This window comes from Macrosteles quadrilineatus, unplaced genomic scaffold (genome assembly GCF_028750875.1).
Source record: "Macrosteles quadrilineatus isolate MER2022 unplaced genomic scaffold, UCM_ALF_1.0 Scaffold_1__1_contigs__length_201487025, whole genome shotgun sequence".
NCBI classification, from domain to species: domain Eukaryota; kingdom Metazoa; phylum Arthropoda; class Insecta; order Hemiptera; family Cicadellidae; genus Macrosteles; species Macrosteles quadrilineatus.
The window spans coordinates 183,048,981-183,060,688 of record NW_026542594.1 but is presented as its reverse complement, the minus strand read 5'-3'; the positions used below and the strand labels follow the sequence as shown (position 1 = coordinate 183,060,688).

Below are 11,708 nucleotides of genomic sequence, written 5' to 3'. Positions count from 1 at the left end.
CACAAACGACAAAACTTGGATTGAAAATGTCAAACGTCCTTCAAAAAAGTAGAGGAGTCCAGGAGTCCCGTAAGGTAGCTGTCTTGGCCCTCTATATTATTCAATGTGTACACTGCAGACATTGCAAATAGGGTAAAAAACTGCCCCATCCACGTACGCTGATGACTGCCAGCTGCTATACACATACAGTAAAAATTATGTGGATGAGGCATTTGAAATTTTAAATAAGACCTAAATCTGTGGAAGAGTGGTCCATGAGACATGGGCTGAAATTAATTGAACTTAAATAAGTGCTCTGTTCTCCAAGTTGCCCCTCCTGACTTGCAGAGCAGAAGGCAGTCATTCGATACAGTTCAGATCTGATCAGATTTCGATTTCAGAATCAGTTCAGTTCAGTGTCAGTCAGTTAGAATAGAGAAAGAGAATAGAGCAGAGTGGAGTCGAGGTCGAGGTAGTGTAGTGTAGGTAGGGTGGTAGAGTCAGAGTGTAGTAACTAGTAAGTACTAAGTAGTAAGTGGTAGTGGTGGTAGTTAAACGTGAATACAACGAACGATAGGAAGCTATTAATTTGTTGCTTTCAGTTTCGAAATAACTTTTTTAAACTAAGTTAGGTTAGCTAGCTGCTAGCAAAGATCGGGCTTATGATTGATTTAAATTAGGATGTTGGAATTGTGAAATTCTTGGTGAGTTAAGTCAAGTAATAAGTTAAGTTCTAGGTAACTTACGTAGAGGTTAACTGTAAGAAAGGACATTAGGTCCTAAGTTTGCCTCATTAAAGAAGCATTTTCATTTCATTTTCATTTAGCCTATTTTAATTTCATTTTTACTAACAAAAAACATATCAAAAATTTATTTTTATTTTTTCCTCTAATTTTTCCTGTCCTATGCCATGATTTTGCCCGTCCGGGAAGGGTTAAAGTTGTGTTAGCGAATTTCCCTATAAGGAAGTAGCTAATTACCATTACCGTAGGTGGCACGGTAAGACCTAGGGAGCTTTGACCGATATAATTTTTCAATTTGATGTCTATAGAGGCCAAAATCGGCTGCACTTTACTTTACGTCCTACACTATTCGAATACAAATCTATCGATTATTCGATAAGTTTTATCGTTTGGTTAACCTAACCTAGAACCAACAAAACAATATATTGAATGAAACAAACGAATAACTTTAGAATCAATATTTTCTTTCAAATGAGTGTAGGTAGTAAAGTAAAGTGCAGCCGCCAAAAACACTTGCTAACTTATTCATTCAAATTTGTATTTCGGTAGGACTTTTTTTGGGATACCTATATTTATAAACGTCCGTAAGAAATTTTTCTCTGATTTTGATGAAATTTGGTTTGAAGGTGTAAGGCATGATAAACTAAGACCTCATGAAAGCTGGAATAGAAGAACTACAATTCAGAAAGCAGACTTCCTGGCTACACTTCGAAAAAAAGAATACTCACTATACGCAAGCATACCCTAAGTTACATTAAATTACACAAACCAATTTTTTAGTAAATGACAAGTTAGCTAGTAAGTCAGGGACGAACACTAAGACACCAAAGCTAACTTAGGTTAAGACACGTCACATGAAAAGTTTTTAGGCTAGGATAGTTAGGTCAACAAACCCAGATAATTTCCAAAGTGCGCTCTACCAAAAACCTGCTAACCTCAAAGACCTCCAAGGCCTTAAAACCTGCCTATCCAAAATGACCAAAAATACTTTTGAAGCACCACCTTGTGCTAGCCTATATATGCAAACTACATGTTAAGGAAAATGACTCGGAAACCCTTCAAAACCACAGTCAGTCAGATCAAATGAAAAAAATTATTGAAATACTCATTGAAGACATTGCATCCCTTCAGAAACAACTCGAAGACCAAAAATCAGAATCCAATACCTCTCTGAAGGCAGGAAACCAATAACCCATCTGAAGGCATAGCAATTAAAATGCAGGTTATCCAAAAAATGGAACAAACCATTCGAGACTTAATAAATGGCGCAAGTCTGACAGACTCCTTAGCTAGGCAGTCACATCACCTAAAGTTGCCAGAAACCCCCAGCCTCCACGACCCCCACTGCGGGTTGAAATGTGACTTCGGAACTTGCTTACAAACTTGTACTAGGAAGCTACGGACACACAAACTCCACAATATCCACAGATGGAGGACCTTTCTTGACCCAAAAATCAAACCTCTCTAACAAAACAACCCCCGACAACAACAAATCCAGGCCAAGTAGATCCTATAAATGAACCCCAGAAGAAATAGAGAACACACAGGCAAAAGCCCTTCTTGTTGGAGACTCAACACTTCGCACAGCGGCTAGCATTATCTAGGACAACTACAAAATAAATGTGGACAGTAAAATTATACCAGGGGGATACATCGAAGACCTAGACCAGCTATTAAACTAAACAAAATGCATGCCTAGAAAAGTAATTATTAACCTGGGATCTAATAATGCTCAGCACGTCAAAACCCCCAATCATGCAATGAGGTCACTGTGGCTGGCCATTAAGCTGCACAGAAACTTCACCCAACTACATAATGGTATGTGAATGGAATCCTACCTAGAAGAGACACTAGAGGAACATATATTAAAAAAAAAGGCCTAAATGAAGCCTACAGATTCATGTGTGAGCAGCTTAAGATTAATTATAAAGACTCAGGTGCTATTGTTGACACTTCCAACTACCAAATGATGGTATCCATCCTAATCTAAAAGGTGCAACAGCCCTGGCACATCTCATCATTACAGAAGCTAACCTAACCTGCCCGCATCCTGCACTCGTCAGAAACGACAACAGACACAGTAAGACTATCAACCAGCAAGAGGAAAACCTTGACACAGGAGGTTGAAAATACCCCTGCCGCAGCAAACCTCTGATTGGATTTACACTAAAATGTCTCCTAAAAAATATCACATTTATTCCCTATTTAAATAACATTAGTTTAACGATTACGTAGGTTTGCTGCAACAGGGAGGGCAAAAAGGTGTTTTTTTGTAAAATGTAATAGTTAACAAAGAAATTAATGCTTTTTCCAAATTTGATCAAAATATGTTCATAAACAAGCAAACTACAACAGTTTACTTATTTTCCATAAGAATAACATGGGAATTTTAAATTTAGATAGATTTAGATAAATTTAAATAGTTTTTTGGAATTTTCTCCGTAACCATTAGGCGGATCATTTTCAAATTGAATGCAACTTTCAAGTTAAGAGTGGATTAAATAAAAACTTTGCTAGAGCCCCTTTGTTTTTACAAACAACATTTCAACATATATTAATAAACACTACCTAATAGAAATTTTTTCAGTTTATCCAGTAATTTATGATTTTTTACTGCTTTTTATTGGGTAATACCCTTAAAATGTCATGAGTGTTACTGTAATAAGATTATGGAAAAAACTGTTTCTTTGAATAAAAAAATTTTATACTTGAACAAAATGGTGTCATAAATAACTTACTAGACCTTATAATATATTGTTTTTAGAATTTTTTTATTTTATTTTTTGTTATTAACCTTTTATGTGTCAGGAGTGTTACCCGACAGCAGAAAAGAAACTATATTTTTTTAATTTACTCAACATAACCAAGAAAATTTCAATCGATTATCAATGATTGTTGTTAGTGTGTATTGATATCTTTCCTTAATATAAACAAACGACTAAATATACAAACTTAGAGTTTTCTATACTAGTTTTTATTATTTTTATATTCAGTAACATTCATGACTGTAGGTAACACTCATGACAATAAGTAACACTCCTGAATTATACATTGGGAATTCAATAAAATAAAGCCAGTTTTTAATTATAAAAGTGTATTTTCTAACAAAAAAAGTACATAGGCCTATATAAAAGTTTATATTTAGTTATATTATTTTTATATTCAGTAACATTCATGACTGTAGGTAACACTCCTGACAGGTAACACTCCTGACTAATGTTACTATTCAATTATAAAAGTGGACTCTGGGTAAAGACCAGAATTTGGAAGTTAGATTTACATTCATAGTACATCAACACTAAACAACTGATTTAAGTAAACTTTTCTAAAGTATGCATATCACTTTAAAAAAATAGTAACACTCTTGACAATGAATTAAAATACTTACCATTATTAAAACGTATTCTTGATGTATTCTGGTTTTCTTCTAACTTAAATCATAAACTTCCACATTGCTGGAAACTAGAAACAATATGGCTGCTTATTGCCAACAAAACAAAACAAAATTTCCCTTTTTTCCCTGTTTTCATTGGGTAACATTCCTGAAGTAACACTCAGGACCGATTGTGGGGGGGGTGTAGGCTTTCTGCCCATACGATAATCCTATTAGTGACGCTCGGCTGACCTGTCAGGGCTACCCGTCCCTGCGTTGGGGTTGAAGATGAATAAGCGTAGGACAGTGGAGGGGGTGAGACGCCAATGTAGGGGAAGTTAGTGCGAGTTGGAGAGAGTGAAAGTGATGTAGGGTGAAGAGAAGGAAAGAGGTAAAAATTCAGCCATAAGGATCGAGCTGATCAACAACTCACCCCATTACATTGTGATCCAATGGTGTTTATAATTTTTTATGTGTTCAGTGGCGTCATTCGCCTATTAGGCGGCCTGATGATTGGAGTGTTCAATCTAAATCAATAACCACTTGCCTCCATTTATGTAGGCAAATAGTACCTAATATCCACTGTAAAAGGAAAATACCCCCGCCGCAGCAAACCTGCAGACTAAGCGAATTTCCATTCGACTGATTGGATTTACACTGAAATGTCTACTTAAAAATATAACATTTATTCCCGATCTAAATAAAATTAGTTTAACAAGTACTAGGTTTGCTGCATCAGGGAGGGTAAAACTGTTTTTTTTTTTAATGTGAATAGTTAGTAAGAAATAAAAACATTTTCCAAATTTGATCAAAATATGTTCACAAACAAGCAAACTACAACAGTTTACTTATTCTCCATAAGAATAACATGGGAATTTTAAATTTACAATTTTTTGGAATTTTCTCCGTAACCATTAGGCGCATAATAACTCTTCAATATACTAAATTATTTGTTTTTTTAAGCTCTACAAAATGGTTTGGAAAGAAATTGCTAAATTTTATGTTTTTTGGGTCAAAAATGGGAAAAACCTATTTTCACCCCATAAAACCCCCCGTAAACCCCCGTACCCATGGTCCGATCATGCTGGATCGCGAACTCGTTCGAATAAACGTACGTTTACACGTTTGTACCAAATTTCATCAAAATCGGATCATTTTTGCTCGAGTTATCGTGCTGACGGACACACACACACACATATATATATATATATATATATATATATATGAATTTGAACGGATGGTGTTTTTGGCCTCTAGGGACCTCAAAACGAAAAAAAAATCGGTCCCGCGTCCAGGTCTTACCATGAGTACTACGGTAATAGCTTATTCCCTATATGGGAAATTCGCTAAAAAGAACTGTTGCGGAGGACCTTTGCGGTAATATTTATTTACCGTATTCTGAGTTAACAGTATATTGTGTAAATAGCCTAAATGTATCAATAGTGTTTTAGACCTCTCAGTACATACATTCTGTGCTTTAAGTAAACTGTTGATTCTTTATGAACAAATTATTACTAATATAATGGTTAAATTATGGTCAAATTTGAAAAAGAAGTATTTTATTCATAAAAAAGCCAATTTTTTTATTATTTAATACGAACTTTTGTTTAAATGGTTACGTTTGTAAATCTTATAAAACAACTAATATAATATATATATATATTGAAGTGTTTTTGTAGGGTTATTAGTGACGATTTGTAAATTTAAAATTGCTATTTTATTTGTATGGAGAATAATACAGTAGACTCATAGTTGGCTTGCCTTGATGATGGTTGTTAATTGATAGTTTAATTAATATTGGCAAATTTGTTACATTTATACTAAACAATTAATATTTCACAAAAAATCTATACATTAATTTGAAACTGTTTTTCTTTGTCATAGCTAAATTGAGAGAACGGCTGGGCGTAGAAACTCGGTAGAGGTGTCTAAAGAAAGGTCTTGGTCTGTAGATGAGCCATCAAAAGAGAAACGTGGTAAATTCCCTTGGGGCTCTGCCCAGTGGCCTTTGAATTCCCATCCCATGTTAATTTTTGTTCCAGCTAATTTGAGAGAACGGCTGGGCGTAGAAACTTGGTAGGGGTCTCTAAAGAAAGGTCTTGGTCTATAGATGAGCCATCAAAAGAGGAACGAGGTAAATTCCCTTGGGGCTCTGCCCCAGAAGCCTTTAAAGTCGCCTCTTCAAATTTTTTTACCATATGCATAATTCTACACTACTTTTTAATGAAACAGCTGTTAATATTTAAATTGTGATTTATTGAATTTTTCAAAATGAAGTACAGTATTTGCAATGGGTTTTTCTTATTTTAAAATCGATTTTATTCTGCATCAAGTCATGTTTTGCAATATAATGTTCTATTACCAAATCAGTGGAAAATCCTAATAGCCTATCACAGTAACTCTTAAAATTATTTCTTATGGAGTTAACTTATAATCTATTGTATGGCTTGGTTTCTGCCTTTTTTTACCACTTCTTGGAGATTGTACGTAGGTGATATTCTTTGGAGTATTGCATCTGTAGACGAAACTTGGGTTGGTGAAATTATTACAATGGAAAAAAGCGAGAAATCCTGGACAATTTGATATAGGCTAAAAATAAAACTTAACAATATGCTGCATTTCTTGAGCAATCATTGAAATAACCGATTTGCAAACAATGGAAACATAGAAAAAGTCATAGAACACAACCAAGTAGAAGAAAAGAAATAATGTTTTTCTTCATTTATAATCGTTATTATAGACAACCTAATGCGGCTATGAGAGGGAAAGATTTGTAGAAACACTAAAAAACAAGATCAGCTTTTTGAGAAAAGATAAGATATTTACAAAAGATTTTGATTATATTTAACTGTTGCGTAGATCGTGAGTATTTTTATAATCTTCGTGAGTCGCCTGTAATGCTTCGCAATTGCTCGAATTCGAGCAACAGGTACACTAGTCTATATATTAATTTGAAACTGTTTTTCTTTGTGACAGCTATTTTGAGAGAACCGCTGGGCGTAGAAACCCGGTAGAGGTGTCTAAAGAAAGGTCCTGGTCTGTAGATGAGCCATCAAAAGAGAAACATGGAGAATTCCCTCGGGGCTCTGCCCCAGTGGCCTTTAAATTCCCATCCCATGTTATTCTTATGGAGGAAAACGAGGTTTTTGTCACAGCTAATTTGAGAACACGGCTGGGCGTAGAAACTTGGTATGGTTGTCTAAAGAAAGGTATTAGTCTGTAGGTGAGCCCTCAAAAGAGAAACGATGTAAATTTCCTTGGGGCTCTGCCCCAGAGGCCTTTAAAGTTCACTCTGCAATTTTGTTTACATTTCAACCATATGGATAATTTTACACTACTTTTAATGAACCAGCTGTTAATATTAAAATTGTATTCAAAGGTCTACTGAAACTGTCAAAATTAAATGTTTACATTACTATTTATGATTTTAAATGGATTCTCCACTGCATGGCAAGTTTTTTATAGCTTCAACAAAATGATGAATTTATGATACGTTTGAAATGTTTTGTTCAAAAATCAATGCTTTATTGCTCTTAGAAAATTTTAAATTATGAAATAAGTGTGACTTATAAATTTCAAAGGAACATATAACTACTGTATTCCTTATCGGGTTAGCTTATACATATTGTAAGGTTGGCACTTGCCTTTTTTTCCTACTTTCAATCACCATTTATTTTTAAATTCAAGAAAGAACGCCTGAGATTAATTTATTGGTATAACAGTTTTTGATAATCGGGTTGAAAATTGTATCATAGATGAGTACGATGAGGATGAGAGCTGTGATCAAGTTTTGGAATAGACTAACTACGGAGTCTATGGTTTTGATAAAGTAGATGAACTATGTCAATTTAGGTATTAAAAAAATGTGTACACAGTTTTTACTTTGATGTACACATGTAGCTAGGTTGAACAACGCATCTAAACCTCACTACATACAAAACATTCGGAAACACAACAGTGTCATCACATCTCATCGCATTTGCATAATGTGTTACCAATGCTGGACTAGGTTATGGATTTGGTTCCGCAAATGTTCAAGATTTGTGATAAAATGTCTTACAATTATGGTTCATTCGTATCCACGAAATACATGCACAGCTTTATGTGATCTATATGGCCAAGGCAAAACTACCCCATAAGCTAATGAACTATCAAGTAAGAACAGGATAATTAAATACATAGGTCGATGTGGCAAGAGAAGGATTTAAAATTGCTGAGATCGAAGTAAGAATGTTACTGCTTTCTGGAGAATCAGATATTTTTACAAAAAAAAAGTGATGAAGATTTACTTATAAATCCGGATACAAACTGAATGATTTTCCTAAAGCAGATTGAATTAATGGTCAGTAATAAATATTGACTCTTTCCGTAACATGATAGACTAATTATATGAACTCATTCTCCCATATAGTGAAAGTGGCTTTGGTATGAAACAAACTAATGAAGAAACAATTATAAGACTCCTAAAAAACCTTTTAGGCAACCTAAAGCCGATAAAAAGAAAGGTAGGAAATATTGTGTTAAACGAATTCATCAATCACGTTTTTTAGGGAACACAATCGTCATACTTATTATTGCTTATCGTCCCTTCATATAACTAAGATTTTAATGACTTCACTCTATCCAACGCAGTTAGCTGAATTTACATAAAACCTCAAGATTAACCGTCGATTTCGACGGGGTTCCACTAGTACCTCATTACCTTCAAGACAAACGCAATAACATATAAAGATAGAAAACCTGATAAAAAATAACACTGGTATGACTGTTTTTGTGTCGCGTAGTATATATTTAGTTCTTATGATTCTATCATATTGGTTTGTTGGTCACATAGTTGCAGACAAGTACTTATACCACACGCACTATCATAGTTTTTTAGACACAGACCACAAAAATGCCATATCTCGGTCATTTTTAATTGGATTTTCTACGTCGATGTGTCATTACGTTTGTGTCAGAATTTACAGTAAAAAGCATTCTTGTGTTTATTTTAAGATTTACTGATATAACGTTACTACTGTTAAAAATGTTTAAATGGCTGCCATATTAAATTTTAAATTTATAAATTGTAATATATTCTTGCAAAACTAATTAAACTAGCATTAACATTTATTTACAATTTAAAATTTTAAGTAACATGGATATAAAAAAAACAAAATGGTGGCTCTGTGTGTAACGATTGATTTACAGGTGCTTTAAATGTGATACTGTATTTATAAATTCGTTATTAACACAGAAATTATATTCTAAAAGGTTGGTACAGAGTTACTTAACACCCTATAGTTCGACAGAATTGTTATAACAAACTCACTACTAGATCATAAATGACCAGAAATATATTTTCATCAACATCATTAGGAGTACTGGTTAGATGACGTATTTTCTCGTCACACAATTGGTATTTGGAATGTGACGTTTGCAGTAAAGATTTGAATAAAACTTGTTCAATATCGTACAAAACTGTGATTTTATTATTTTGTATAAACAAATCTTTCAATAAGTCTTAATTTACGACTCAACGAAATAAACTATGACCAATAGTTGTATCACCAGCGTTACCTTAGTTTTTGTGTTAAAGATGTTCGCTTATGAGGCTACCACGTAAAATCAAAACAATTGTTAGGTTGCAATTGAGGTCAATCACACTCTCGCAGTTACTTCCCTGCAAAGAGACCCGAGTGACCCTACGTAAGGAATATCTAAGAAATAGCAAATTAAATCCTTGTACGCTAATCACTTATATTTCCTTTACCTTTCCTAGTACTAAACACTGATTCCCTTCATTGCATTATTTGTTAACGGAAGTCCATTCAAATTCTTGCGTCGAATTGTTGTAATGTCAACCCTATCCTTCTGGGAACGTCAGACGTCCGGTGTCGCTGGGGGCAACAAACTCCATCTTCTATCTCGCTCTACCCCCACTCTAGCGCTTGCTACCCCTCAACTGCCAGGAAAGGCCATAAATCAGGCGATTAGCTTCAACAATACCCGGGTAGGATTATGGGACGACCTCCGTCTCCCTTGTGGGGGACAGTTGTTCAAAAATTGTTATAAAAAAATATATGCATATTAAAATTGAATTTTGCTATCAATGTTTCTTTATGGTTAAAATACTTAATTATTAATAAGGTATTTACATTATATACTTGCTGCAAACAGCTTAATTAAAAGTTATATCGTTAAGTTCATGTTAAAGGACAGTAGAAAACAATGACTTACCTAGATTCAAAATTTTATATAAAATAAATTATGACTCAAAAATCAATGACAATTCAAAAGTGTGTTCTTATATATGTGTTTCTTCACTCAATACTTTTTTTTAACTAAAATTGTTAAGATATATATATTTTTTTAATCCTAAAAGGTTTAGGACTGTAAAGTTGCATCCAGTTTGAAAATGACCCAGGCGCATATTAATGCTTCAATATACTAAATTATTATTTTAAGCTCAACAAAATGGTTTGGAGAGAAATTGCTTAATTTTAAGCTTTTAGGGTAAAAAATGGGAAAAACCTATTTTTACCCCATAAAATCCCCATAAACTCCTGTTCCCATAGTCCGATCATGCTGGTTCGCGAACTCGTTCTAATAAACGTAGGTTTACATGTTTGTACTAAATTTCATCAAAATCGGATGATTTTTGCTCGAGTTATCACGCTAACGGACACATATATAAATGTATAAAAATATATATGAATTTGAACGGATGGTGTTATTTGGTCTCTAGGGACCTCTAAACGAATAAGTAAATCGGTCCCGGGTCCAGGTCTTACCATGAGTACTACGGTAATAGCTTATTCCCTATAGGGGAAATTCGCTAAAAACATCCGCCTGCCACCTCCTATAGAAATTACCTAGACAGTGACCATGATAAATATCACACCAATAAGACTAACCTCTCCAAAAGTCTCCTGAACAAACACATGTTCAGGGGACAAAGCACAACATGGCCAGTCCAAATCCCAAAACAATTCAATCTACAACCCGAGACTATATTACTAACTCGCAACCAACCCCAGAAAAACCAGCAGATCAAGCAAACACCACTGATAACCTGTGAAATAGACCACCAAAATACTTCCAAGGCCATTCCCCGCCCATAAAGGACCAAACAAAGATAACCAAATTGATCCCAACATGATGAAACAAATAAGCATTCAGAAAAACGCCTAATAATTCTCTATATAAATATTCAGCGAGGACTACAACAGAAACTGTGTCAACTCGAATTTAAACTAAACATTTCAAATTCTGATATAGGTATTAATAGCTGAACATGGATTCAAACAAGATTAAATGTAAAACCTGAATATAAATAACAATATCCTAATCAGCAATTTCTTAAGATGCAAAAATAAATGGGGAGGCGTAGCTGCCTACACTAAACAAAACAGCGAAACAAACTTCACCAAAATCAACACAGACGACCACTGCAAGGAACTAACATCGGAATTTTTGGGACTATACTACAAAAAATACCATTTCAACATTATGGGACATATAAATCACCATCAACCAACTTGGATATCTTTCTGCATAACTTTGACCATATCTTCTAACAAAGCTTTACAAACATAAATAAAGATATTATCTTCCTCGGGGATATCAATGTA

At 34.2% G+C, this 11,708-nt stretch overlaps 1 protein-coding gene across 1 annotated transcript in view; it reads left to right on the top strand.

The window, feature by feature from the left end:
• Nucleotides 1–520: 520 nt before the first annotated feature.
• LOC129003145 (zinc finger protein 708-like) overlaps nucleotides 521–11,708 on the top strand; it is an 80,718-nt gene continuing 69,530 nt past the window's right edge. The window contains exon 1 of the mRNA XM_054431395.1: nucleotides 521–683. The gene's annotated coding sequence lies outside the window, so the exon portion shown is untranslated. The remainder of the gene's footprint in view (nucleotides 684–11,708) is intronic.